This window comes from Onychomys torridus, chromosome 14 (genome assembly GCF_903995425.1).
Source record: "Onychomys torridus chromosome 14, mOncTor1.1, whole genome shotgun sequence".
NCBI lineage: Eukaryota > Metazoa > Chordata > Mammalia > Rodentia > Cricetidae > Onychomys > Onychomys torridus.
The window spans coordinates 56,553,473-56,579,053 of NC_050456.1; the positions used below are offsets into that span (position 1 = coordinate 56,553,473).

At 40.3% G+C, this 25,581-nt stretch overlaps 1 protein-coding gene across 29 annotated transcripts in view; it reads left to right on the plus strand.

Moving 5' to 3' along the window:
* The window catches only part of Nrxn3 (neurexin 3), a 1,610,845-nt gene that overhangs the window by 126,711 nt on the left and 1,458,553 nt on the right, over positions 1-25,581 (plus strand). The window lies entirely within an intron of this gene.

Sequence of the window (25,581 nt, forward strand, 5' to 3'; positions counted from 1 at the left end):
TCAGTTTTGTGTTTTCTGTGCAGCTGCCTTGGGAGTGTTTTGGCCCTTTCCACTTTGAGCGTGGGTGGTTGCCTGCTCCTTTAATATGGAGTGGATTCATTCTCAAACCTGCCACCCTGAGTCCTCACCCCATTCCTGGATTGACACCTTTGGGAAAGAGTAGGGGAGGGGGAAAAGGAGGAGGCCAATGGCCAGGGACCTCTTCATAGGTGAAACCACCCATCTGCCCATGACTCAGCCTGTTGAAAATGTTTGGTCCCCTTTCTCTCCTATCCCCTCCACCCTCTTATCCCTCCATCTCTCCCTTAAAAGTGGTGTGCCTTGGGGTGCCTGTGGGCTTTCGTGCATAGAATTTTTCTTTCTGTGGGTCATTGTTGTCACGATCCCAACCAGCTATACTCCTGTGTGCTAGCCATCATACTCTGTGCTTGGTGGGCCTTGTCATACTTGATATCCACCATTCATCTACAAGGTCTGTGGTGGCATTATCTGGGTTTAATGGTACTGATAACAAGGCTCAGAGAGGTGTTAGGTGACTTCTAAATGAGACTCAAAAAACAAAATCAGCATCCCTGACCACTACTCTGTGTGCCCTGTCTGAGATACAAGTGTGATCTCCGTGGACTCGCCTCCTAGCTGCATCTCAGACATTGATCGGTCTTGAGTTCCAGCCTGCCACCTTGCATTCGATGTCACATACATTCATATAAATGTCACCTAGCACTGTCACTTCAATATGTCCAAAGTCAATCTTAGTGTCATTTGTCTACAAACCAGTTTTCTGTTCCAATGCCCCATCTTCCTCACCACCCAATTGTACCATGAATTTCTAAAGGTTTTATCAGAAAAAGTCCCGGTGCCAGATATTGAGGTAAATGCTGAAAGATCAGAAAAACAAAGGAACAAGCCACAGCCACCACCTCTTACCTCACCAACTCCTCAGCCTGAAAAGCACCCAGTTCCTGTCTCCTCACGCCTTATTTACCTTTCTCTGCTCAGCTGTCACTTCCTGGGATTAAAGGCGTGTGTGCTTCCCAAGCAGAGGCATGAGATCTCAAGTGCTGGGATTAAAGGAGTGTGTCACCACTTCCTGGCTCTGTTTCTCTCCTAGACTGAGTCAATCTCATGTAGTCCAGGATGGCTTTGAACTCACAGAGATCCAGTTGGATCTCTGCCTCCTGAGTGCTAGGATTAAAGGTGTGTGCCACCATTGCCTGGCTTCTATGTTTAATCTAGTGGCTTGTTCTGTCCTCTGATTGTCAGACAAATTTTATTAGTGTACACAATACATCACCACACTCCTTTCTAGCTTCCTCCTTCCTAAATGCACCCCCTCCAAGGCAGAGTGGAGAGAGTATCCTGTGATCAGCTCTAGAATGTCTTTTGCATCTCTGTCTGCATCCAGAACTTACTAGGTCATTATCCTTTGTAGCCCTGTTACTTCTCCCTTCCCGTCAGCCCACTGGTCCAGAACTGTGTAAACTTTGCTGTCTACCATGTGGGATACAGGATTAGCCACCTCACTTTCAGAGCTGTTTCCAGTGTGGCCCTGTCTTTCTAATTTAACCTTTTCCTTGGAGCTTCAATACAAAATTACTGCCCCAGTCAAACCTGATACTAGCTTCCCTTGCAGCTCTGCTTATTTTGCAAACTCCCCTTTTCTCTTAACAGCTCCTTATCCCTAATCCTCTGCCCACCAGACTCACACCACAATTCCTGTTTTACTTGATGCTGTCCTTGAGTGTTGCATGCACAGCTGAGCTCTCTCTCTCTCCACGCACCTTTCTCACGACTTGTATTCAATTTATTGGGAATTGGGCCACTCTTCTGCATAGATTGCTGTAGCTGGAGACCTTCTCTCCAGCCCCCACCAAGCCCTGTTAGTCCAACAGCTCACTTATAAAATAAACACACAGATGCTTATATTATTTAAACTGTTTGGCCATTAGCTCAGGCCTACCATTGTCCAGCTCTTACTCTTATATTCAGCCCATTTCTATTAATCTATACTTTGTCACATGGCTTGTGGCTTATTGGTACCATACATCTTCCTTGTCCTGGAGGCCACTTGCAGTGTCCCCTCCTGTCTCCCTGTTCTCTCAATTCTCCTCTTTGTTAGTCTCGCCTATACTTCCTGCCGGCTACTGGCCAATCAGTGTTTTATTTATACAGATTGCACCTATGCGGAAGACAAATGCTCTCTTTGGTTAATGTCCAGATGTACTCAGTATAATGTACTGCAGGAGGAAAGGATTCAAAGTCTCTGATCCTTCTTATCTTGCCATCAATCATTTCCCCAAAAGTGAAAATAAAGCAAAATTAAAATTAAATCCGCTCATGTAGCTCATCAGCTCAAAAGCTTTTGGTGGGTTCTCAGTGAGTCATTGTCAAGATGTTTTCTGTCTCAGGCTCTACATATAATCTGGCTCCACTGTGACCTCTGCCAGTCTTGCAAAGCCTCTGGTGCCCATTATGTCAATCCACATTGCTTTTTCCCTTCCTGAGAGCTTTCCTTTGAGATCTCCCCTCTTTCCAGAATGCCTTTAGATGCCCCCTTACCTCTTAATATTCTAAGGTTCTATCTCCTGGGTCTGCCAGACTTCATGCTTCTGTTTAAAGTGCCTATACCTAACTGTTTTGCATGATGCATAGGGTGTGGTCATGTTTCAATCATCATGCCCCCCACACCCTGGAAAAGTATAGGTGGCTGGCTATCTCTTGCCCACTATTGTCAGCCATAGTGTATGTGCTCAGAATTTGGTTCAGAGCTGTACATGATGGATGCTAATAGAATTGAGTAATACTTAACTCAATCAAACAATTGGGGTTAGATACGGTGGAGAAATATGTAGGGTTTGATTTTTTCAGCTATGATGTTGTTAGTGGAGTCATTCTGCATCAAACACTGGCACCCCTTACTGCTATCCTTATTACTGCAGCCCACTGAACAAAGGCATACCAAGGGTCATGGGGTGAGATCGGGCATTTTGTTCCAGTACCCTGCTCTACTGGGTCATCTCTTGGCCTTGTGTATACAAGTATCATAGGGAAATGGTTGCAGATTATACTAGGCTAAAAGTGAGGAGGGTCTTGGATTGATTTTAAGTGTTTGTCAGAGAAAAGAATAGACAGGCCACAGATCAGGCCATTCTTTAAAAGCCTAGTGACAGAATGGTAAGCCTGTGTGGTTACATCTATAGAACTGAGCAGGGGCTCAGGCATAATGTCAGCTTCTACTTTCAGGAGATTTTATCCAGAAGTAGCTGACCATAGGAGTTCTTTAGAAACCAGCATTTTCTAGCTTTTAGACATGATTTCCATGACTTCTGCTGAAGAATTGAGAGTGTGTTTGGGTCCACTCCTCTTTCTCTTGTCCATTTGGAGACTGTCTGTGCTGAGGCAAGTGATCAAATACTTTCCCTTGAAATTGAATTTGGAGTAGGAGTTGCCAACTCAGATGCCAACAGAGACCTTGTAGCTACTGTAAAGCCTAGAACTAGCTAGAGGAAGGAAGCATTAGGTGGTAGTGGTAGAAACTGTGGCAAACTAGAGTGTCCAAATCCTGTCTGAGTCAGGAGACCCTTCTCTGCCCCAAATGATTGCCACCTTGAAAGAAGGTGGGATCTGTATCACCAGAGCTTCAAGATGGACTGGGAGTGTGCTTCCTAAAACATGTCAGCTCCTGACTTCCTTCTCTCTCTCTAGATGAATGTGAACACACAAAGAATATGCTTAGCACTTGCCAAATGAGTCAACTGATGAACTACAAATTTTGACCTATGGCTAGAGGAGAAAGATATATGTGGTAAACTACTTTTCCAAGATTTCCTGTTGGATGCCAGCAGTTGGCATGCTAACTTTTCTTTTTGCCCATAGCAATCAATTTTGGAAGTCCTTCATTCTCCTCTTGCTACCATCAGAGAGTTTGAGTCATGTGTTCCAGGAAGTTTGTTTTGTGGAATGGTATAGGCATGTGTAGGAGGGTGTGGAGACTGTTGAGAATGAGCAGGAAAAGAGATAGTTATCATTTTTGATAACTGCCAGGGACTGATGGGATGTATATTATAAGGGTTGTCATGGATACTCAGTTCCTTTGTTTTTTCCCTACAGAACTCTTCTTACTAGACTAGTTGAGCCAAACATCTATTCTAAGCCTTTAGATGTTAGAGACTATTTATGACTTATTTAATGTGTGTTTTTCCCACGTAAATTTGAACACTGAGCTTCTAATGATGAACTAATAAACACTGGCCAAACTGGAAGGAGATAATCAAGCTACATGGACTTGAACATTATTTCATATAGACTGTATTTTTCTGATAATAACATTATGGGAGCTGATTTGAGGAGTTGAGCTCCCTGTAAGTCCCTGCTAGAATTCAAGAGCCCTGCAAATAAGTTACTGTCTTGATAGCCAACTATTTATGCAAATTAGTAAATGCAATGCCAGCTATTAATTATGAAAATAAACTCATCTGTGCTCTATAAATATCTAATTATAATAAAATAGAGGCAATATTACATTTCCATCTCTTGTCTCATCTGTTTCTCATCCAATGATTTGTCCTCTTAACAATGAATAAAATCTCTTTGTTTTTTAAAAGGCCTTCTTTCCATGTTCCCACCCTCCTCCTTCTAATGTTTTGAAAATCTTTGGTGTTAAAGTGGATGTTTTTGAAACATAAAAGGTAAATTGCTTGATTTTAGTAGTTCTGTGTTTCAGCAATGATGACTTTGAAATGGTGCTTTAAAGTATGAAGGATGGGTTACTTCTCTCCTTGCTCAGAAATTTTCATTGGACATTGCAGACTTTTTCTTTATGTAGTTGTTTTATATTGGACCATTTTAAAACTGTAAATATGAACAATAGATCTATTAATAAAACATACACTATGCCCATGGACTGTCTTAGTTAAATTCTAGTTGGCAATCCATAAACGAAATTATGGATTTCTATTTGCTTGGGCTTTTTCTTAACAAGTCAAGTTGATTGATCTGAAGGGATATTTAGCTTTCAATGGCAGGCCAATATGTATTGGAACTTGACTGTGATAAGCCTGAAGGTAAGGAATGTGTTGAATCACAGTGCATTATCTTTATGATATAGTTGTATATAAAGAACTCAAAGGCGTTTTCCTGTTAGAAAAATTTTGATGAGAGTACCAGCATGATGCATTTATTGTTGTGCTTAAACTTGAATCTATCACGATGCCTTCCTCAGGTATGCAGGACAGCCATGTCTGTGATTCTGAGTACAGGTCCAGTTTGTCCAAAAACTCATTGATAGGTTTATGTGGTATACTGTGTTTTCCCAGATAGCTTCCATTTGTAGGTATATTGAAAAATAATACATTTCAGGGTGATATATACATCTGTTTAGTAGAATCTCTCCTTCAGCATTAGCAAATCAAGGTATTTAACCCCCAACAAACATTCATGGAGATTGAATCCTCAACAAGTATTTTTGGAGAGCCAATGACCTGCTAGGTACTGAGTCTCTAGGGCTGAGGGAGCACACATGCTCCAGACCCTCTGACACTGGATGGCAAGAGTCTGTGGGAGGCTAAAAGTAGCTTTCAACTACCTCTTGTAAATTAAACTGGCTTAAACAGTCTATGGTTGTTTTTTTGGTTTTTTTTGTTTTTGTTTTTGTTTGTATTTCTAAAGGAAACTGTTAGATAATCCTCTAGTATTCAACTTCTCCACTCTTTAAATTCTCAGACTCAGAAAAGTGAATATGCTTTGTGTTTGTACATATAGGATATTTTTAATTTGTGTGTTGTTTATCTTCATTGGGGGCATAGCATATGCATTATAAAGTATATCAAATGCATGCTTTTAAGTATACAGCTTAAAGTTTCAGAAGATACATACATACACACACACACACACACACACACACATACATATATATACATATAAAAGCACACATTCCCATGTATGTATGTATATGTGTGTATGTATGTATTTTTATACATATTTACAGATGTATATACACACGTAAACGTATATACTCTTGCCAACATGGTGGCTAGGATGTATGTTGTTTCTGTCACCCCATGAGTTTATGTCATGATACTCTGTCATTTGTTTTTAGTGTGCTTGTTTATTCCATTTCCAGAACTGAGCATGCTTGTCTAACAATCAACGGCAGGCCCTCACTGGCTTTAGCTTCATTAAGAAGGATGAACTGTGTGAGAGACAGAGCCACTGTGGTTTCTGCTGTGTGTAAACAGAGGCAATCCTGTTGTGCTTTTGTGAGGCAGCTTGGCCTTGTTTTTGATGAAGCTCTGGTTTCCCCTTGCACAAAGACCATATCTAATTGATATCATTGGCTTTTCCTTTTTTTCCCCCTAAGGCATTTAGTGGTGAGTAGAATAGCAGAGGAGTAAAAGAACATACGCTTTATAAAAAGGCAGACTAATAATGCTTTCTGATGGACATCTGATTTTAAAAGTGTTGCATCTTTCGCTAACATTTACATGCAAAGTAAGGGCAGGCACAGTGACATGAAAGCTAATGCAATGGGCACATCTTGACATAATAACAATCACAAGAAACTGGAGATCCCAGATGGCAGCTTGGCCTTTGCCATCCTTTTAATAAGCTACTAACTGCTAATTATTTCACTCTTATGGGCAAGTTAATTTACTGTTGACTCTTAAAGAGATACTGCGCTGCCACCCCCACCCCCAGCCCCAGCCCACACAAAACAGGGCCGTTCCACCTGCAGCTTTGGAAACTACTGCTGCTTAGTCTGGAGGCTTTCCAGTTGTAACAATGATGGAGAACTCGGGTGAAAAAAGTGTTGCTTAATAAATAGGATTTTCTGTGTGTGTGTGTGTGTGTGTGTGTGTGTGTGTGTGGTTTTTTTTAACTTCTGAATGTAGATCATTTAAAAAATCGTTTGCCTAAGGATTCATTGTGTGTGCATGCGTGTGTGAACGTGTGTAAGAGGCATAAATGGAGCAGCCAAGGCATGGGGAGAATCTGAAATTTGGAGCCTATTTAAGAGTGAAAGAACAGCTGCCTTTTAAATGGTTGCTAATTCTGACAATTAATGCTATTTTGTGAGTGTGTGATTTTCTGTAATAGCAGTTACGAGGGACGGTGGCGGGTAATCGCTCATTTCCTAAGCTTTATGGTAATGGAGTGCAGAGACCACAGAACTGAGAGAAAACCCAAGCCCCATATTCTGGAATCCTTTTAAATGGAAAGCCCACAAAGCATGATTTTCTTGCCCTGTTCTTCAAAAGCATCATTTTCTTGCCCTGTTCTTCAACTTCCTTGGGATCGTCTTGCATTGGAGCACAAGCACAGATTATTAAATGAGTGATGTTCAAGCCAGCTAGGGTGCATCAAGAGTGAGCACTTGGAAAAGAGCCTTGTTTGCAACAAGCTGTCTGACAATCAAAATATTTACTTAAATATAAACTAATGACTGTGCCTTGCAAATGCTTGTAGATCGTTATTGAAAGGAGAGTCAGAACTTTGGCTTGATACCATCAAAAATAAATCGCAAATCTCAGAGGTTTTATTTTGTGTATTCTATTTTTCCTGAAATGAAATAAAATATATGGCAAATATAAACACATGTAGGAAAAACAACCCATTTTCTTGGTATGTTCACACCAAACTTATTGAACTTGTTTCTATAATCAGTTGTTCCTTGTTGCTATTAAAAGTTACCAACTGGCTTAAATAGCTTTGAAAATCACATCCTTCTATTATCAGTGATATCTAGAAATATGAACTTGATGGTATGAGCTGTAGCACACTATCCTGTCTACAATGACTCCTGTGTCATGCTGCTGGTAGGAGAGTCTAGAACTTACCCAGTTCTGCTATGTGCTTAACATGTCACTCTTTATTGAGCCTAGTTATTTACTTGTTAACTGGAGAAGTTTTAAATGTCATATTAAAAATTAGTATACCACCTGGTTTCAAAATAGTCCCAAGGGAAAGATATAGGTGCATGTGAAATTTAGAAGAGTTTTTGTTATTTCTCAGGATGTACTCTTATATAGTGTGCTAAGTCAGACTGCCATCTCATGAAAAAAAATTGAGAAAGGCAAATGCTTATAGACCCTTGTCCATATATAAAAGTTGTGTATATCTATTTCTCACATATCAAGAAAAATGACTTCTGGAAACACAGTTTTAAATAAAATTGAACCTTTTTTGTATGTGGTAATGCACACTAGGTAAGCACCCACCACTAAGCTCCCCCTCCAGTCCTGGAGAGCAAGGTCTTTTCACTGGGCCTTTGTTAGGACAGCATGGATTATGAATCTCCTAGAAGGCAAATGTACTCTTCAGAGTTACTTATGGAATTCCACTTCTGTGATTTTTATTTTGGACAAGAATATTGAAAACCAAAATTAATGTTCAGATAAAAAACTTGGAACAAGACAATCCCAAAGTCTCTTCCGAGTCTAATGTGCCTTAGTGTCTCTAGAATAAAGCTTTTGGATTGGTTCCACCCAGGAACACTTTTAACCACATTTTCTGTTTTGATTGGGAATAGTTTTTTAAGATGGGTTTGTTTCAATAGGGAAATGACTGCTTCCTGGTGAAATGCATAACACAGATGTTTAAACAACTGCAGCTTTAGACACCAGTCTTGTTAAAATACTTCCAGTTTGTATCAGCTAAGTACTTAAATGGCTGTCCATATCGCGTGTGTAAACAGCACTCCTGATAATGGCTTGCTGAACTGCAGGAAGAGCTGATGTCAGCGTATGATGAGAGAATTATCACGAGCTCTATATAGTCTTATGTACTTTGAAATTTGGGGCAGGTTCACAGTCAGTGAGCCTGTGCCTCTCCACTGTATATCCTGAAACACTGAGAGTTTGTGTGTGAATTTTTTTCCACAGTGAATGTTTAGGTGAAAGAACTGCTTCTTGAGAGGAATTACTTGTCCTTTGTTTAGGAATCATTGGCTTAGCAAAGGATCATTGGCTCTTTTCACCCACAGCAGAGGATTTTGTATGTGTTGTCTGTCCACTGTGGAGTGTTGGCCATTGATCCACCTGAAATAGATAATTTGCCTGGGTTTATTTACCTGGCAATAGGGATGTAGTTTTCTGAGTGAGGCATATATTCTTCTGTTTCCCAAGTGACCAATAATGGACATTTATAAGTGTCTTGGTTGAAATTATGACTTATGGTGTGTTTCCTAGTTCTACACTAATTCATGGGGTGGTTGAACCTGGAACACCAAGTGTCCATGTAAATAATTCTAATCCACAGCTGTAACTATGGATTAAAAAGAGCAAAGAGGAAGATCCACTGAGGCAACACACACACACACACACACACACACACACACACACACACACACATACACACACACACACACCTTACATTTGAACTTGCCTCTAGCAGAAACATTAATTTATGGATCATAAACACTAACAAACACCAACATAATTATAAACATATCTCACCAATATTAATATCATGTTCAGGAATTTTGAGCATATGATCCATTCATTTTAACCTTCCATTTGTTTTTACTTGTAAAATGCCTACTTGGAACATCTGTTGCAGTAGTTGATACAACATTGGTAACAGTGTGTTAAGTTGCACCATATAGTATTAAAGAATTAACCCATGAAATTACAAGTATGGTGACGTCAATGACTATGAACTTTATTTTTTCATCTGTGTGTACCAAGTGTCTGTGCACCAAAGTGTCTTGCTGAAATCACTGAGTTACTAGTGCTGTTTCAGCACCACAGAGAGCACCCAGCCTTTCTTTAAGAGGGAACATTCATGGTCCTGATCCTTCCTTAAGCTTTGCATGTTTAAAAAAAAAAAAAAAGCAAAATCCTGGTAAGTCTGTTTTTTCAGTTTTTGAAAGATGTATTTGCTATTTGTTGTGAACAAAAAGAGCTATGGGGTTTTCTTATATACTTGATGGAAATATATGAGCCATGAAGAAAATAAAAACATTTGGTTTCCAGTTACTTAAAAAATGCTGACTTGTTGCCTCAGATCTTAGAAGCAAATAATTTCAGAGGGAGAGGGAACTTAGAATTCCTTTAGTCCATAGCACTGTAATTTTGTAGATGAATAAACATGCTGAGAGGGCATGAGTATCACACTGATAATATGTAGCATTGGCCCAGACTTCCTAAGTCCCAATGCTGTTTTTTTTCTCCCTCCCACCAAAGGGCCACTAAGACTTAGTTATCATCACTGCTGAATGGCATTTGTTATGGATCGCTCATAGGCTGCTGAGGCCATTGTTCCTAATGCCATATGAGAGATGTTTCTTCTAAATAGCCTCACAGTTAGAGACCTGATTGCCAGTAAGTTGGTCTATGTTTCAAGGCTTCACGAAATGTGTGTCTCTTAAGATTTGTTATGTTGACTGTTTTGTTTTGGTTGAATTAAAATAGTGACACCAGTTGACTTTCAACATATGCCCATTTATTTTCCTTTTGGGTGTCCTATGTTGGTTTATGTAACAGAATAGATGCATGTAGGGGTCTGTAAAAATATCATGTAAGGATATACTCTAGGGACTGGGTTTCAGACTGTCACTTAATGGTGTTTTCCCCCTTCCTTCCTTTCTTTTGTTCAGAATAATTTGTTATTTTCATTTACAAATAAAAAGAAAAATTCAACTTTTTCTCAAGTGAGAGCATATTTTTGGCAAATATCCTTTCTTTCCTTCCCTCTTAATTTCCTCCAGGGTTTATCTATGCATCTGATGGGTTAACTTTAGGGTTTTTCCACCAAGCGACTTGGAGGACTGTTGATCAGGGCTCAAAGTCAGTTCTTAAATGGTTACAAAATAGCTTTCCTTCAAACTGTTTTGATCACAAGAGCTCTCAAGTGTCAAAGTCATTTAGAGAACTAGATAGATAAAATGCATGAGCGCTACCCTCTTTTTTTCCAGGATAGAATAAATAAATGTGTTTTCTACTATGTGCTTGGCCTTTGATAGTGATTTGTTAAAAGGAAAAAAGAAAGGCAATGATATTAAATATTTACAAGAGTGATTTAGTTGCATTATGTTGTGCTCTGCATCTGTTTAATAGTGAACTCAGCTACTGCTGAAAAAAAATGTCATTAAACCCGAGGCCTATGGAGGTCATTGCTTAAGTTAGGTCAAAAGAATTTGTAGAAAATCATAATTTTGTCAGCTTTACAAATCTCATCCTGATTTTGGTCAGCTTGCTTCCAAAAATAATAGTAAATAAAATACATGTGAGGATTCACAGACCCAGCCCTTTACCCTCCAGTCCTTTTTTTCTCAACCTGGTAGCTGGAGACTTTTATACCTTCTTTTGTTTTGGACATCCAGAGATGGTGACAGCTTTGTCCCCTGGAGATGAACAGTGCTGCCGCCCTGGTCACTGGTTCTTCGGTTACTCTTTGACAGTTTGTTTTGGAAAACAACACCTCTTCTCTCCCAGAAGTCCTCTTTGAAGTGATTTTAATATATATATATATATACTTCTTTTACCATTTGAGATTATAATGCAATTACACCATTTCCTCCTTCTCTTTTCTCTATCCAAACCCTCCTATATACCCCTTCTTGCTCTCTTCAAATTCATGGCCTCTTTTTCATTAACAGTATGTATATATTTTCAGGGCTGACCATATGGTATTAGATAACCAACTGGTGTGCTCTTCCCTTGGAAAGACTATTTTTACCCCTCAGCATTCCTTGGTTGCCTGTAGTTCTTTGTGTTGAAGTCTTGTGTTCCCACCTCCACATTAGCATGCCTATTGTTTCTTTAGCTCATGTCTAGGCAGTTGTGTTAATGAGACTTTATAGGTATAGCTTCTAGTATTCCTAGGAGACACAATCTCAGAACAGGGAGTTGGAAGTGATTTTTTTAAGTATCCCTACTATCCATTCTTTACCTGAATCAAAGATTTTTTTTAAAAGTTTTGTTATTTTAAATAAATCGGTGAGTAGTTTCATGATGTTATCTCCATTTATACACACAAGATACCAAAACAGATTTCAATTAATTTTATTGAACATCAGTTTTCTCTTCTTAAAAATGGAGATGATAATACCATATTATTATATACTAATATATATTCTATATATTATGATATATATGATAATGTTTATAAATAATAGCACATGACTAGTACTTTTAGTATAGATAATTGAGAGTTATCTATACTAAAACATATTAAGTACAGAATAGGATTGTGGCTCTTCCGAAGTTATATTCTCTTCCCTCTGACAGTAACAATAAAGTATAATTGAATTTAACAAGCATTGAACACAGGAGATATATAAAATGAATGAAAATCAGTCTTTGTTCATGAGAAGCTCATAAATTAGTAAAGGAAACCTCCATATATTGTTTCTCCAAGAGCTAGTCTCTCTCTCTCTCTCTCTCTCTCTCTCTCTCTCTCTCTCTCTCTCTCTCTCTCTCATACACACACTTTCATTTTTCACTATATATTATATGCTATCTAGAATATAAAAATAGTTTTTCTTTCTGGGGCATGTATGGATTCTTTGTGTGTGTGTGTGTAAGAAAGAGAGAGAGAGAAAGAGAGAGAGAGAGATGGATAAACAAGTATATGCATGAGTAAGTGTTTCTATATTCATGTGTGAATGCAAGTCTCTACATGTGATGCCATACATGTAGAGGTCTAAGGACAACATTAGTGTATCAGTCCTTACTTTTCTACATGTTTTGAGACAGACTCTTTACCATTCTATATGCCAGACCTGCTGACTCACAAGTTTCTTGATATATGTCTCTGCCTCCTCCAGTTTCCTATAGGATTCTAGGATTACAATTTTTTTTTTTTTTTTTTTTTTTTTTTTTTTAGCTGAGGATCGAACCCAGGGCCTTTTGCTTGCTAGGCAAGCACTCTACCACTGGGCTAAATCCCCAACCCTACAAATCATTTTTTGCTACCATGTTTGGATTTCTAAAATATAGGTTCTGTGGATCCAAAGTCAGGTCATTAGGCTTATAAAGCAAGCACTCTTACCCACCAAGGTTTCTCCCAGTTGTAGGATATATTGGCATTATAGTGATATTGACTCATGTTTTCTTGCTAGTCTGTATTTATTTCATCCTAAAATCTAGGTAGGTGTGAGAAGAGAGGTTACTTGATGAGGTGTCTGTGAAGATAGGTTACTTGGTGAAGTTTCTGCCTCAGAAGCATGGGGACCTGAGTTCAGTCTCCTGAACCCATATAAAGATGACAGGCATAATGGTACACTCCTGTGGTCTCAGCACCACACAAGTAGAGACAGGAGGATTCCTGGGAGTTTGCTAGATAGCCAATTTATCCTAACTGATGAGCTGGTAAGAGCCCCTGATGCAAGGGAAGTGGGTAACATTCCTGAGGATGACACCCAAGATTGTCCTCTGGCTTCTACATGTACATACATATGCACATGCATACATATGAACATGCGCACATGTGGATAAAATATTTTATTTCATCCTAAAATATAGAATAGTAAGTGGGGAACAGTGAGAGTCATTGAAGTACAAAGAAATTGTAGTATGTATTAGTTAGGGTTCACTGTTATGAGAAACAATTTCCAAGCCAAGGCATTGAATGCTGCATCAACATTTCTCACTTATTGCAGTACAGAGTGGTGGTTGGTGGTGTGCCAGCTCTGCTCCATACCATCATTCAGGCACCTAGAACTTTCCATCCTGTAAGTTAGTTATTCTTTAGAGTGTGGTCCTTCTCTTTGGCTAAGTGTAGAGGAGGAGAAAGAGAGCTTAGAGGATGCTTTAAAGGGCAAAGGCAGAAGTAATGTGCATCATTTATTATTGGCAGAACTTAAGTCACATGATCACATCCAGTTGCAGTCTATTGTGAGCACAGTGTTGATCTCTGCCCAAGAGGAAGGTTATTTTCTGTTCCTGCATCATCTTGTGTTATGTTCATTAGCTTTATTCAACTCACATCTGTCCAAACAATAAAGTACTACCCTTATTTGTATGAAATAGAGGGTCACTGCTCATTCCTTTGTCTATGATATGCATGCACGTGTATTTCTTTATCAATAAGATGATTCCAAGTTACTGTAACTTCCTTAAATTCATTGAATCACCACGGGAACTTGTGCAACTATTGACTTAGTTCCTGCCTCAGGACCTGCTGCTCTAATTTATTCTTACACATCAGTAAATTGGTGATAAATTGTCTTGTAGAAAATTCTAGGGGTTAGGGATTTAGCTCAGTGGTAGAGTGCTTGCCTAGCAAGCACAAGACCCTGGGTTTGATCCTAAAAAATGAGATGGACCAGAAAAGAAGTATTTGAGACTTTACTAAAAGCGTCTTTAAAAATATTTATGGAGTCTAAGAGGAACATTTCACATTTCTTAGCTTATAAACCTATTTGCTATATATGGACATTTTATTGTAGATTTTGTTTAGGGTTTTCACTTGACCTTGCAAATGAACTGAAAGCCAGACTCATGGCTAGGATTTTAGCTTGAGTAGATGGAGTAGGGCCAAATATCCAGATCAGCAGGATTTTGTTTTCTTCCAATTACTAGCTAAAAGTATCATGGCATCTCTCTTTCCTCTTTATCACCTAAGCAGGGGCACTCTTGATTGAGATGATTTCATTGTTGCAGTGGCATAATGAGTGGGGATGCTTAGTTGACAGGCCCGCTTATTGTTTGAGGATGACTTGCAAATAGTTAACTGATGATGACCCATCTTTTTGTTGTTTGTTTTTAGATTCATCTATTCTAATGTATGCCTAGGAACAATTAAAACCATGGCATTTTGAAGTGGACCCTACTCTGCCACACTGTGCACCTTTTCTCTCCACATAGAGAGCTTGGCTGTGTCCTGCTTCTGCTGTGGATGTCAGAGTGTGGATAATTCTGGGCTTGCGATTTTTTTTCTCCCATTTTTATCTGCTTTTTTTGTGTCTTTGTGTGAAAGTCTATGATTACTATTGAGTTTTTTTTTTCCCTCTAAATGCCAGCAATTATCTCACAGGTGGAGGGATTAGGAAAGAGCTAGGAGAATTGTAGTAGGATTAGAATAAAGACTCTCTCCCCCTTTAAATACAGTGACAGAGGAGATTGAAGACATGGAGGGGGGCTAGGCAGAGCTGTGGGGGAGGGTGGACAATTTGCTTCTGATTCATAAATCCCTAGAGAGTGTGAAGGAAGAATCTCCAGATGGAAGAAAGAATAATAAAAAGAGTGAGATGCTTTTGGTTGGGTTTTTGTTTGGAGACCTGGGGTGCAGGAATTTGGGGAAGCCATATTTTTTTCTTTCTAGAACTTATTTAGCCTACCACCTCTTCAAAAATTATTTTGGGAAGAAAAGGAAGTTGGAGGGTCTAATGTATGCCCAGACCAAGAGAATTTTGGTGAGGCATTATCTTTTTTCCAAGAGAGAATGATTTATTTAGATGATGCTCTGTTGGTTAGTATGTTTTCAGATGCCAAGAGCTGCACTTTGAGCCCAGCTACCTTAAACATCAAAGAGAATCTATGGTCTCTGTTCCTAAGGAAGTCTGGTAACACAGTGGAGGTGACCATGACCTAGTGTCTTTTTTTTTTTTGCAAGGTTTGGCTTTGCTTGTTTGGTGCTGGCTTCAGTCTTGGCAGGTTCTTTCCTCTCTTATAATTCTAGGATGGCTCATGGCTGTCCTAGAATACCCAGGGAGACTGGCTTTTTGGTTCATGGACAGACTTGTTCCTTGTTGTATTAGTCAGAATTCTCTAGAGAAATTAATGTATATATCAGTACACTCCCCCCACTCCCCAGATGATTTTGGAAGTGCTAGCATCTGCCATCTGTGAGTTGGAGGGAAATCATTAGATATAGTTACAATTTGAACTTAAGACCTGAGAAATGACGGTATAAATACCAGCCAGAGGACAGAAGAGGACTAATTGATGGCTTAGCTTAAGCAATCAGACAGAGATAATGAATTCTTTCTCCACATTTTTGTGCTATGGAGGCTGTCAATGGATTGGATAATTCCTACCTATAACAAAGAGGGAAACTTGTTTTACTTATTTAACTGATAGAAATGTCTGTCTCACACAGAAACTCAGAAGTAGTGTTTGGTCTGGATACCAAGGATGAGTCAAGTCAAGTTGGCTCAAACTTCAGTAGTCCAAGTCTACTTGTCAACTTGATAATATATATCACCATATCTCCTTAAGCTATACTCAATCTCTAAATAAAACAATAACAAAATCCACCAGATGAGACCCATCTATCCCATGTACAACTGAAAATGCATTAACCCTTCCCAATAAGAGGAGGTAAAATCTTTGAGTGATGTTCGCTTCTTTCTTTGATAACATAACTTAAATTCTATGATGTAAAGATAACACTTTTTCCAAGTGTTTTTTAAAAGAGGAAAAAAATCTAAGACATTTGCTATATGCACATATTTTTGACAAAATGAGTCTTCCTAATTGAATTCCCTATTCTAATAATTGGTCATATTTAGTGTTTATAAGTACTTTATTCCATTACCTATTTTGTATTCCTTTTGTCTTCAGCAAGTATCTCTGCTGATGTGTTTATTGACTTGGAAGATGACTCACACATATGTTCTTAAAGGACTGGCCTATTGATGATTCTGCCTAGACTGAGATGTTGTGACCCTGTAGGGATTATGATCACAGGGTTATATAAGTAGATGCCTTCATGGATCTCCTGGCTATCTTCTTCTCTCATGGAGTCATAATCCATGTTTTCCTTAGAAGTCAGGATCACTAGCCCTGAGCACCAAAACTCTCTTCTCAATTAGTCACCAAAGATCCTAGAACTTCAAACTAACCAGTTCCCCATTAAATATTGAATGCCTAATAATTATGGGCTTTGCTGGCTTTCTTGGGTCTGAGTCACTTATGGGATAGAGTTGACATTTTCTATAGTACTTGAGATTTAAGAGAAGGCTAAAGATTAGACTGCAAATATAAAAGAATGTATCTTAAGGCAGCATATACACCTGGCTAAAATACTTTTGAAAATGCACAACCAAACTCAAGTCTTCCTTCAGCAGGGACTTGGTCATCTTGAGTGTCCATCATCATTTGTCCGTAAGGAGATCCTTTTTCATGAGGACAGATATCAGCCTAGCACTCAGTGCAGGAGCAGAGGCATCATTTGGAAACAGAGAGGTACTATGTGGAGGGAAAGGTGTCAGGTGTCCTAGCATCTGTGTGATCAGGGAGTCAGCATCATGGGATCTCAGTTCGTCGTTATGAAAGGAGGCAGCACAATACCTATGGGAACTGAGGGTTGCCAGCCTCATGCCACTTCAAGTGCAAACTGCTCTGAGTTTCCCTTCTGCTTAGACCTCTGGGCTCTGTTTCGGTCACCTGACGTGGACTGCTACTGATGGATAAAGAACTAAGGAGGTTCTCTAGTCTCAAGTGTGTTTTTAACAGAGTGGCTCTTAGTAAATATCTGTCTCTCAAACGCCTCCCTTCACTCTCAGCCTTTCTTGTTGGCTGTGCTTAATCAGCGGCTGCCCCTTAGCATACTGGCCTGATTCTCAGCCATACATTTCATTTAGGCTTTTGAGGCAGTACTTCTCCTGTGTTACTGCAGGTGTGTGCTCCCTCTTGACTTACGGCCTCTGGTCTTGTCACTGGGTTTATCCATTTCCATCAGTGCAGCAGGTAACAATGGACTTTGGCTGAAGAAGCAGGTCGAATGAAACTTTCTCTCTCTCTCTCTCTCTCTCTCTCTCTCTCTCTCTCTCTTTTGGTTTTTTGAGACAGGGTTTCTCTGTGTAGCTTTGCACCTTTCCTGGAACTCACTTGGTAGACCAGGCTGGCCTCGAACTCACAGAGATCCGCCTGCCTCTGCCTCCCGAGCAAAACTACTCTTAAGACATACTATCTATGAGACTGTGGTGGTTCTGTCATGTACATCCAGTACTAGGACATCTTCTTCCGTGGGCTGCCGTTCCTCAGGCCTCAGGTACCTTTGACCTCCTCCAATCACGTATTTTTTGGTCAGGGATTCTCATAGTTTGCTCTGCACATGGATCACCCGGCCATTTGTTAAATGCAGGTTCTGAGATAGGAGAGTTGGGCTGGAAGATGAGACTCTGCATTTTTAATAAGCTCCCTAGGGAGGCATGCCAATACTACTCATGCATAGGGTACTCTTAGGAAGTCTTTCAGGCTTTCAGCTTGAATGATACTGCAAATGAAGCCATCTGGTCCACTCTCCTCCACAGTCAGGCCAGGATGTGAAGACCCCAGAGAGGAGAGCAGCAGTGAGAACAGGGACTCCCATTCTTAGAGACAGGTTATTACTGTTAGGTAGCTAAGTAGGCATATGCTAAAATGCAAGCCTTCTCATTCTCTTTGAATACCAGAAGAGGGGTGCCAGTCTTTGCCTCTGTTTCCATGTCTGTACAGGGCATGCTGACATTGGCTTATCTCCTGGAGTCCGGGAAACAGTCAGTCCTGTCTTTTGTGATAGATACATAGTTCTATTTTGTCACTCTAATAAGGAAAAAAAAAACATGGAGAATAGCTTGTAATTAATTCTATCACCACCATACACCTAAATCCTGCCTAGTTTTGTAGTGAATCATAGCCAAGACTCATTTTTGCAGAATCTACAAATATTCACAAGCTACCCATTGTAAATCTCTTGTGCTTATCAATAGGTAGAAGTATCATATATGTCCCAAGTCCCATCTCTTTCCCTGAATTTCTAATAGTATTTTCTTACATGCTAGTAGCTGTTATAGGCCTAAGAGACAAACAGCAGTGTGAGGATGTTTTATGTCCTCATCAGCTCAGAGCTGGTGCTGAGGCTTATAGCTGGACATGGGGTGTACTGCATTTAAGTTTTATCTAAGAATACATTGTCAGTCTGGCCATCTCTGTGCTGTGTTCAGCTCTGTTTGATCTACACACCCTCTCTATTTCCTATCTGTATAATGCCCCAGGAGGATCAGATCTAAAGCCAAACCAAAACAAAACAATCTTCCTCAAGACAAGACAAAACAAAACAAAAAACCCCAAACCAAACCACTCAGAAGAAAATGCTTGAGAAACAGAACCTGACTTCATAACAAAGCAGGGTATTTAACACCTAACAGTGATTCTACTGTCTTATTTGGACTAGAGACAGAAGTAAAAGAAAAGCACAGGCCTGCTGTTGAGGGGACACACAGGTGAATTAGGGAGCTCTGTCTGCAATTGGCTTCTTGTATCCTTATTGGCCAAGGGGTTTATGATGAGGCCTGGCTCCAGCCCTGGCTGATAATGGCTGGATGGTGGGGTTTACCTGCTGTCCTCCGGGATATGTATGAGCAGCTGTAAGATGAACTGGTTATCCTGTCTGCCTGGAGAAAGGTTAAAGTGCAGTCTTTGGCTTCCCTGGAGGACTAATCCTGTAACAGGAGAGCCACAGAAAATGCACACCACTTGGGAAGCGAGCTTACACCAGGGTTTTCTTTGTTATTATAGTTATAAATGAAAGTGTTTGAAACTTAAATATGAATTGAGGCAGTGAGATGAGAAACACACAGAAGGAAATGAATTATTTATTCCATCACTGGGGTCCTGAAAATGTGGAGTGGGTGTTAATCTCCTTTGAACAGAAGCCTCTGGGCCAGGCTTGAGGTCGCCTGTGCAAGATCTGACCTTATCTATGCCTGGCCAGATGCCTCAGCTTCCAGCAAATTGCCTTGAGAGTAATCCAAATAGGGCCTTTTCCTTGTTGTTCCAAAGAATGTGAAAATTTACCTAGCATGGAGTCAGGGGAGTAGAAAGTGCTTGTGTCTGTGATTTTTAATCCCATAATTTCCCAACAGATGCAAAAGAAAAACAACAACAACAGCAAAAAAAAAAAAAAAACCCAGTGTGTCATGAGGAGAGTGTACAAGGAGTTGGGGACACTGTGTGAATGTAAATCTCCCATGTAACATGCTGGGGCTGAATGTCTTTTGGCCACTGAATCCATTTTTCATAGCAATCCATTATAGGACATCTATTGTCCCCATTACGTTGATGAAGAAATTGACGTTTAAAGAGAGTCTTTCACTCACCATCACCCAGCAGTTAATTATCCTTGCTGGGATGTTCATTATAGTTGTCTTGAGCACCTTTCTTTGCCCCAGATTACTGCTTCCCATCTGGCCTAAGACAGCAGCAGAGGCAATATAGACATTAAAAATTCCCCAAGACTAGGAAAGGAGAAGCAAATATTTCAGGGGTTACGTGGAAAGATGGAACAAAAAAAGTCATTCTTCATAAAGCTTCCTGACTTGCCTTTTATACTCGCCTGCCCTGTCCATCAGTTTCTTTCTGGCTTCATCGATATTTGTACCATACACTTTACTTCTCCTTCTATTTCCTCTCTCTGCTTTTTACAGAACACGAATTTTACTGCAAAGGTCTCATCAGAGCTCTCTGTTTGATTTAGCTGGTTTTCCTTGCTAACACATTTCTGAGTCAGTTGCTTGGAGGAAGGTGTTGTTTGTGCAAATGTTTTGTACATTTTTTTTTTTCCTTTTTGTCACTAACATGGGGTTTCTGGTTTCAGGGGAGTGAGAGGTGGAGGGGCTAGGTGGACTTTTTCCGTGAATAGTTTTGAAGTTTCAAGGTTGCCGGACCACTGAAAATAAAGGTATCTACTTAAAATCTCTTGGTATCCTCATTATCTTGGTAGTCTTTTACTCATTGCTGGTTCCCCACACCCCCATATCCATTTTCTAGGTGCTCAAGAGTTAGAGATCATACTACATAATAGCCAGAAGTTGCCTATCCGATGAACATTGAGCATGGATGAGGGAAGGATCTGAAGGCTGCCAGGGCAGGGATCTTCTGGTATAGCCCTCTACTTTGACTGTCTCTTTCAATAAAATTAGGCTCCAATTGTGGCTTATCCCACACTTTTCATTCCTTTCTACCACGCTACCCCCAGACCACAAATCAGATTTTTTCTTTCTATTTAATTGACATTTGAATTTCATTGTAAGCTAAAAAAAAATATTACTGAGTCTCTGTGGGTTCTTAGGGATTAGAGATGTATGGATGAGATAGGCCTGGCTCTTGTGATTTGAATGTTGACAATCTTTTGGGGGAAGACAGTTGTCAAATATGGGAAAGCCATGTCTGTGAGGTTTTTAAGAAGAGGCACAGAGTGTATTAGGAAGGAAGCATATTGAGATCGTTTGGGGAAGCATGATCAAGTCTTCCCATTCAAGCTGTTCTGGAATGTCTAACTTGCTCTGGCTGTTCTGTGAACATGTGCTCAGAGCCTGTGAGCTCCAGTGGCCGTAGTGCATTATGCTGTAACTTCCTCTTTGTTGTCTGGTTGTATCTGTCATATTGCCTGACTTGATGTTCCAACTTCTGAAATATTGCAGACAAACAAATCTTCCCTGAACTCTGTGTGTCACTCTGCTGATGGAAGACTTCTAATGATGTCCCCTGCCCCAAACCAGTTCCCGAACAGATGAAATCTTAGCTCCCTAGCCTAGCATTCAGTACTTCATATTTTAGCAGAAATCCAGCTCCCATAACATCTACTGACACATTCTGATATCTACACCCCTCCAGTATGTAGTCTAGCTGTAGCCTTGCCTCTTGTCTTAGTCCATGTCAATCCCTTATCTTGGGTATCTAGCCATTTGTAACCATCTGGCGATGTTTAATTTAAATTTTATTCCCCACTGTCCCCATACCTGACTATCTCAGCTCTCTTTTAGAATGTCATCATGCTTCCTGTGGTATCACCCAGTGATACTTCTTTGGCACCATCCCCTTCTGTAGTTTATGTCACAAACTACACATTTCTCTAATCAGGATGTGAACTCCTGGAGGTGAGGAACATCATGACAATGGTTAAGCTTCTAGCGATAGGTGTTCAAAGTGTATAGAATGGTAGGCTTATTGCATCTAATGAATCAGATTAGTGTTACAAAGTGTTTGGTACCATGCCAGGCATAAATGCATAACCACGGGATGAGAAGCACATAGGAAAGGAGCTTGAAGGATTTAAATGTGAAGTAAAAAATTTATATATGCTTCTCAGTTTTAAACCTTCAAAAAAAAAAAAAAAGGATGATGTCTTCATGCTTGTGGAGGATAAGGTAAGGTGGTTTGGGCTGTAGAAACTGAGATTGGAGGTCGGCGGGGGGGGGAAAGAGATAGTAGAACTCAATGTTAGAAAAGAGGAGGGACCCTACACAGAAGCACCCTGTGTGAGGAGTGAGATATCTGGCTTAAGTCCTGACTCTTGTGTTGCTGATTGTGAAGCTTGGCACATCTGGAACCTCATCTGTTGAGGGCAGTGAGAACGTTCCCCTGCCCGCCCCAGGTGTGTCAGGAAAGCAAATGGACGCGTTTTTAAACTGTGAAGTGCCCTATGAATGGGAGGGAGTGGTGCTACTAAAAACAGCAGGACCATTCATCACCTGAGTCCTCCCCAAGCCACACTATGGCAGGGAGGAAGAAGGCAGACTGGTAGGAGCCTGTGGTCAGATCCTGCAGACCTCATAGTAATGCTGCATCTGTCTAAGTATTCTTGTATCAGAGAGGTGCTTCACCAAATCTGGTAAGGAAGAGTAAGGCATAAAGCCCCAACCTTGTCTGTGACAGGTACACATCAGGGCCTAGTCTAAGAGCTTGGTGAATCCAGTTGTCATGGTTACCATGGACTGGTTATGAGGTATCGGTATAAGCACTGGAATGAGCAGAAAACTTCTGATGTGATCCCAGCTCTGGGCATAGCAGTTCTGAGAACTTTCTCAGAATGTGATATTCACGAAGCCCCAGAGACTTGGTGGTTTATGTCCAGGATCTCCCTGCATCCTTGAAATAGCAATAGGAAATTAATGTATGACCATTCACATTGCTGTTCTACAGTTACAGATGAAGGGCCAAGGCCAGGCATATATAGTCTAAAAGGAGGCAGCTAGAAAGAAACAGGAACTGGAATTCAAACCAGAGCTCTTAACTATAATGCCCTGATACCTTCAACCCCTGAGAGCCTCAGTCTTCTCATCTGCATCACAGAGGTAAACTTGTGTACCACACAGGATATGAAAATCTGGTGAGGACATAGATGTGAAAATACACTTGTAAATATTCATAGCATCTACTATATACCCAGCAGTGCCATGGGTACTGGGATACCATGGATGATACAGTAGCTAAGGTACCTGTTCAAACCAAGGTGTGTTCTAACATTAATCTGCTAATACAGTAGGTGTCAGAAAGCAGAAGAAAGAAAAAAAAATGCAGCAAGCTCATAACCATTTTATTTTCAGAAAGAAAGAAGTCATGGTAACAGTCAGCCATTGCCCTTTAAACCTACCTTCATTTTCAAGTAAGAAAACCCAATTAAGAGATTAAGCAGTGTGGGAAATTTATAGTTCAACAGATAAAAGCAAAGAGAATGCATTTATAAAGGGACAAATCATGTCAGGACACTCTGATCACTACCAAAAGCAAGCCACAGTTCTAGGAGGTGACATGTGTCCAGGGGCTGTAACAGACCTGGATTTTAGTAAAAATCACTTGGGGGGAGAGAATTGAAGTCTTACCTGAGAAATGAATACCAGTGGGTCAAAGGGGGAAGCTGTGTCATTCAGGATGAAAGCTTGCTGGGAGATGGGAGTGTAGGGAGTGCTGACAAATGGCTGTAGCTCTCAGGGTGTGATGGGGTCAGGTGAGAAGACCCAGTTTAACCATCATCACTTAATGATCTGGAAGAATGACTATGCTCCTGGTAATGATGTTCATACGTGATGCTAAATTGGGGGGTGTTAGACTGATGACTCACTCAGGGAAGCACAGTCTCAGAGGCCGTCCCAAGGTCAGGAGGCCAGCACCATCAGGAACAGTGGGAGAGGGTGCAGGCAAGGACAAATGGAGGAAATGTCTTGAGCAGAGTTATCCAAATGTAGAGACACATGTGTTATACATATATATGCAAAGGACTCAAGGCAGGAATGACATAAGTTTCCCACTGATTTACCCTTTTAGGAGGAGGAGGAGTCACTAGGAATTATATTTGAGAAAGAATTAAGGCTTCTCAGCCAGGGATATTTTAGCAGCCATGTTCTTGTTTTGTAGGCTTGAATCCCTTCCTTTTTCATCAGTGTGATAGTCTTGGAGACAAAAAGCTGTGTTTTGCCTCTACTGCTTAATCTGTAAAGTAGGAAAGTGATATCAGTTTTTAAAGAATTGTGTGAGGGTTAAGCAAATACAATGTACCAGCACTATGTCTGGTAAATAGTGTGTGTTTGATAAAAATTATGGCAAGTAAGGGAAGAAACACATAAAGAACAGTTTGAAAAATCCTGATGAAATAAAAGTAATATTGCCTAGAGGATCAACAGTCTTTCCCAGGTTCTGTTATAGGACACCCTGAAAGAGTTATTTCACTTCTCTTCCATACATAGAAACATCTGTGACTTGACCTGATCATCTCCAACACCCCTTCTAGCTTGAAAAACTCACATGTCTATAAAATAATCTGTGTTAGCTTTATAAATTAGAGAGATACCTAGATAAATTTTAGACATGGACAACTTCAGTGGAGGGAAGTTGCATTTTTGTTCATGGTTTTAGAGCTTTCAACTCACAGTCATTTGGCTCCATTGCTTCTGGGCCCAAGCATGGCAAGGCTGACCATCATGGTAGGGAAAATGTGATGGAGCAAATTGCTTCACTTCATGGTCCACCATAGGAGTGGGTTGAAGACATTAGAGACCACACGGACATAATTTTCAAAGTTAAACCTCTAGTGATCCATTGCCTCCTTCTGGGCTCTATGTCCTAGTAACCTATCCAGTTATGATTAGCCAATAGAGTAATCACTTCATGAAGTTAGCATCTTCCTGATCTAATTTCCTCTCAACATGCTATGTGCTAGAGACCAAGCTTACAATGCATGAGCCTTCTGGGGAGACACTTTATTATCCAAACTATAACATGTTAAAGCTAAGTTAAATTTTTCATTTTTCAGACTGTCATCTTTGGGCCTATATTTCTCTTTAGACCTATTCTTCACTTTAATTTCCATTCAGGGTATGGGAATTGACTTATACATGTTTAGCATAGACAATCTGGCATTCCAGCAATATTTTAGTCCTGAGCAAATCAAGAAAGTTGATCAGCTTGCTCATGGAATAATTACCAGGAGTGTGAGCTCAGCGGAACAATTACCAGGAATAATTGTACACGTGACATGGTATGATCACAACTCTTACAAAGAAAACATTTAACTGTGGTGGATCACTTACAGATCAGAGGTTCAGTCCATTATCACCACGATGGAGCATTGTGGTATGCAGGCAGACATGGTGCTGGCTGAATCTTGAGCAGAAGGCTATAGGAAGTGGACTGTGACACTGAGAGTATCTTGAGCATAGGAGACCCCAAAGCCTACCACCACAGTGACACACTTCCACCAACAAGGCCACACCTACTCCAACAAAGCCACACCTCCTAATAGTGCCACTGTCTTTGAGATTATGGAGGCCAGTTACATCAGACTACCATAAGAACTCGTGGGAGTTTGTTTTCTTCTTCTACAATGCTGGTCCCTCAGTTCACAGGCTGGGGGCAAGCACCTTTGCCCTCTGAGCCA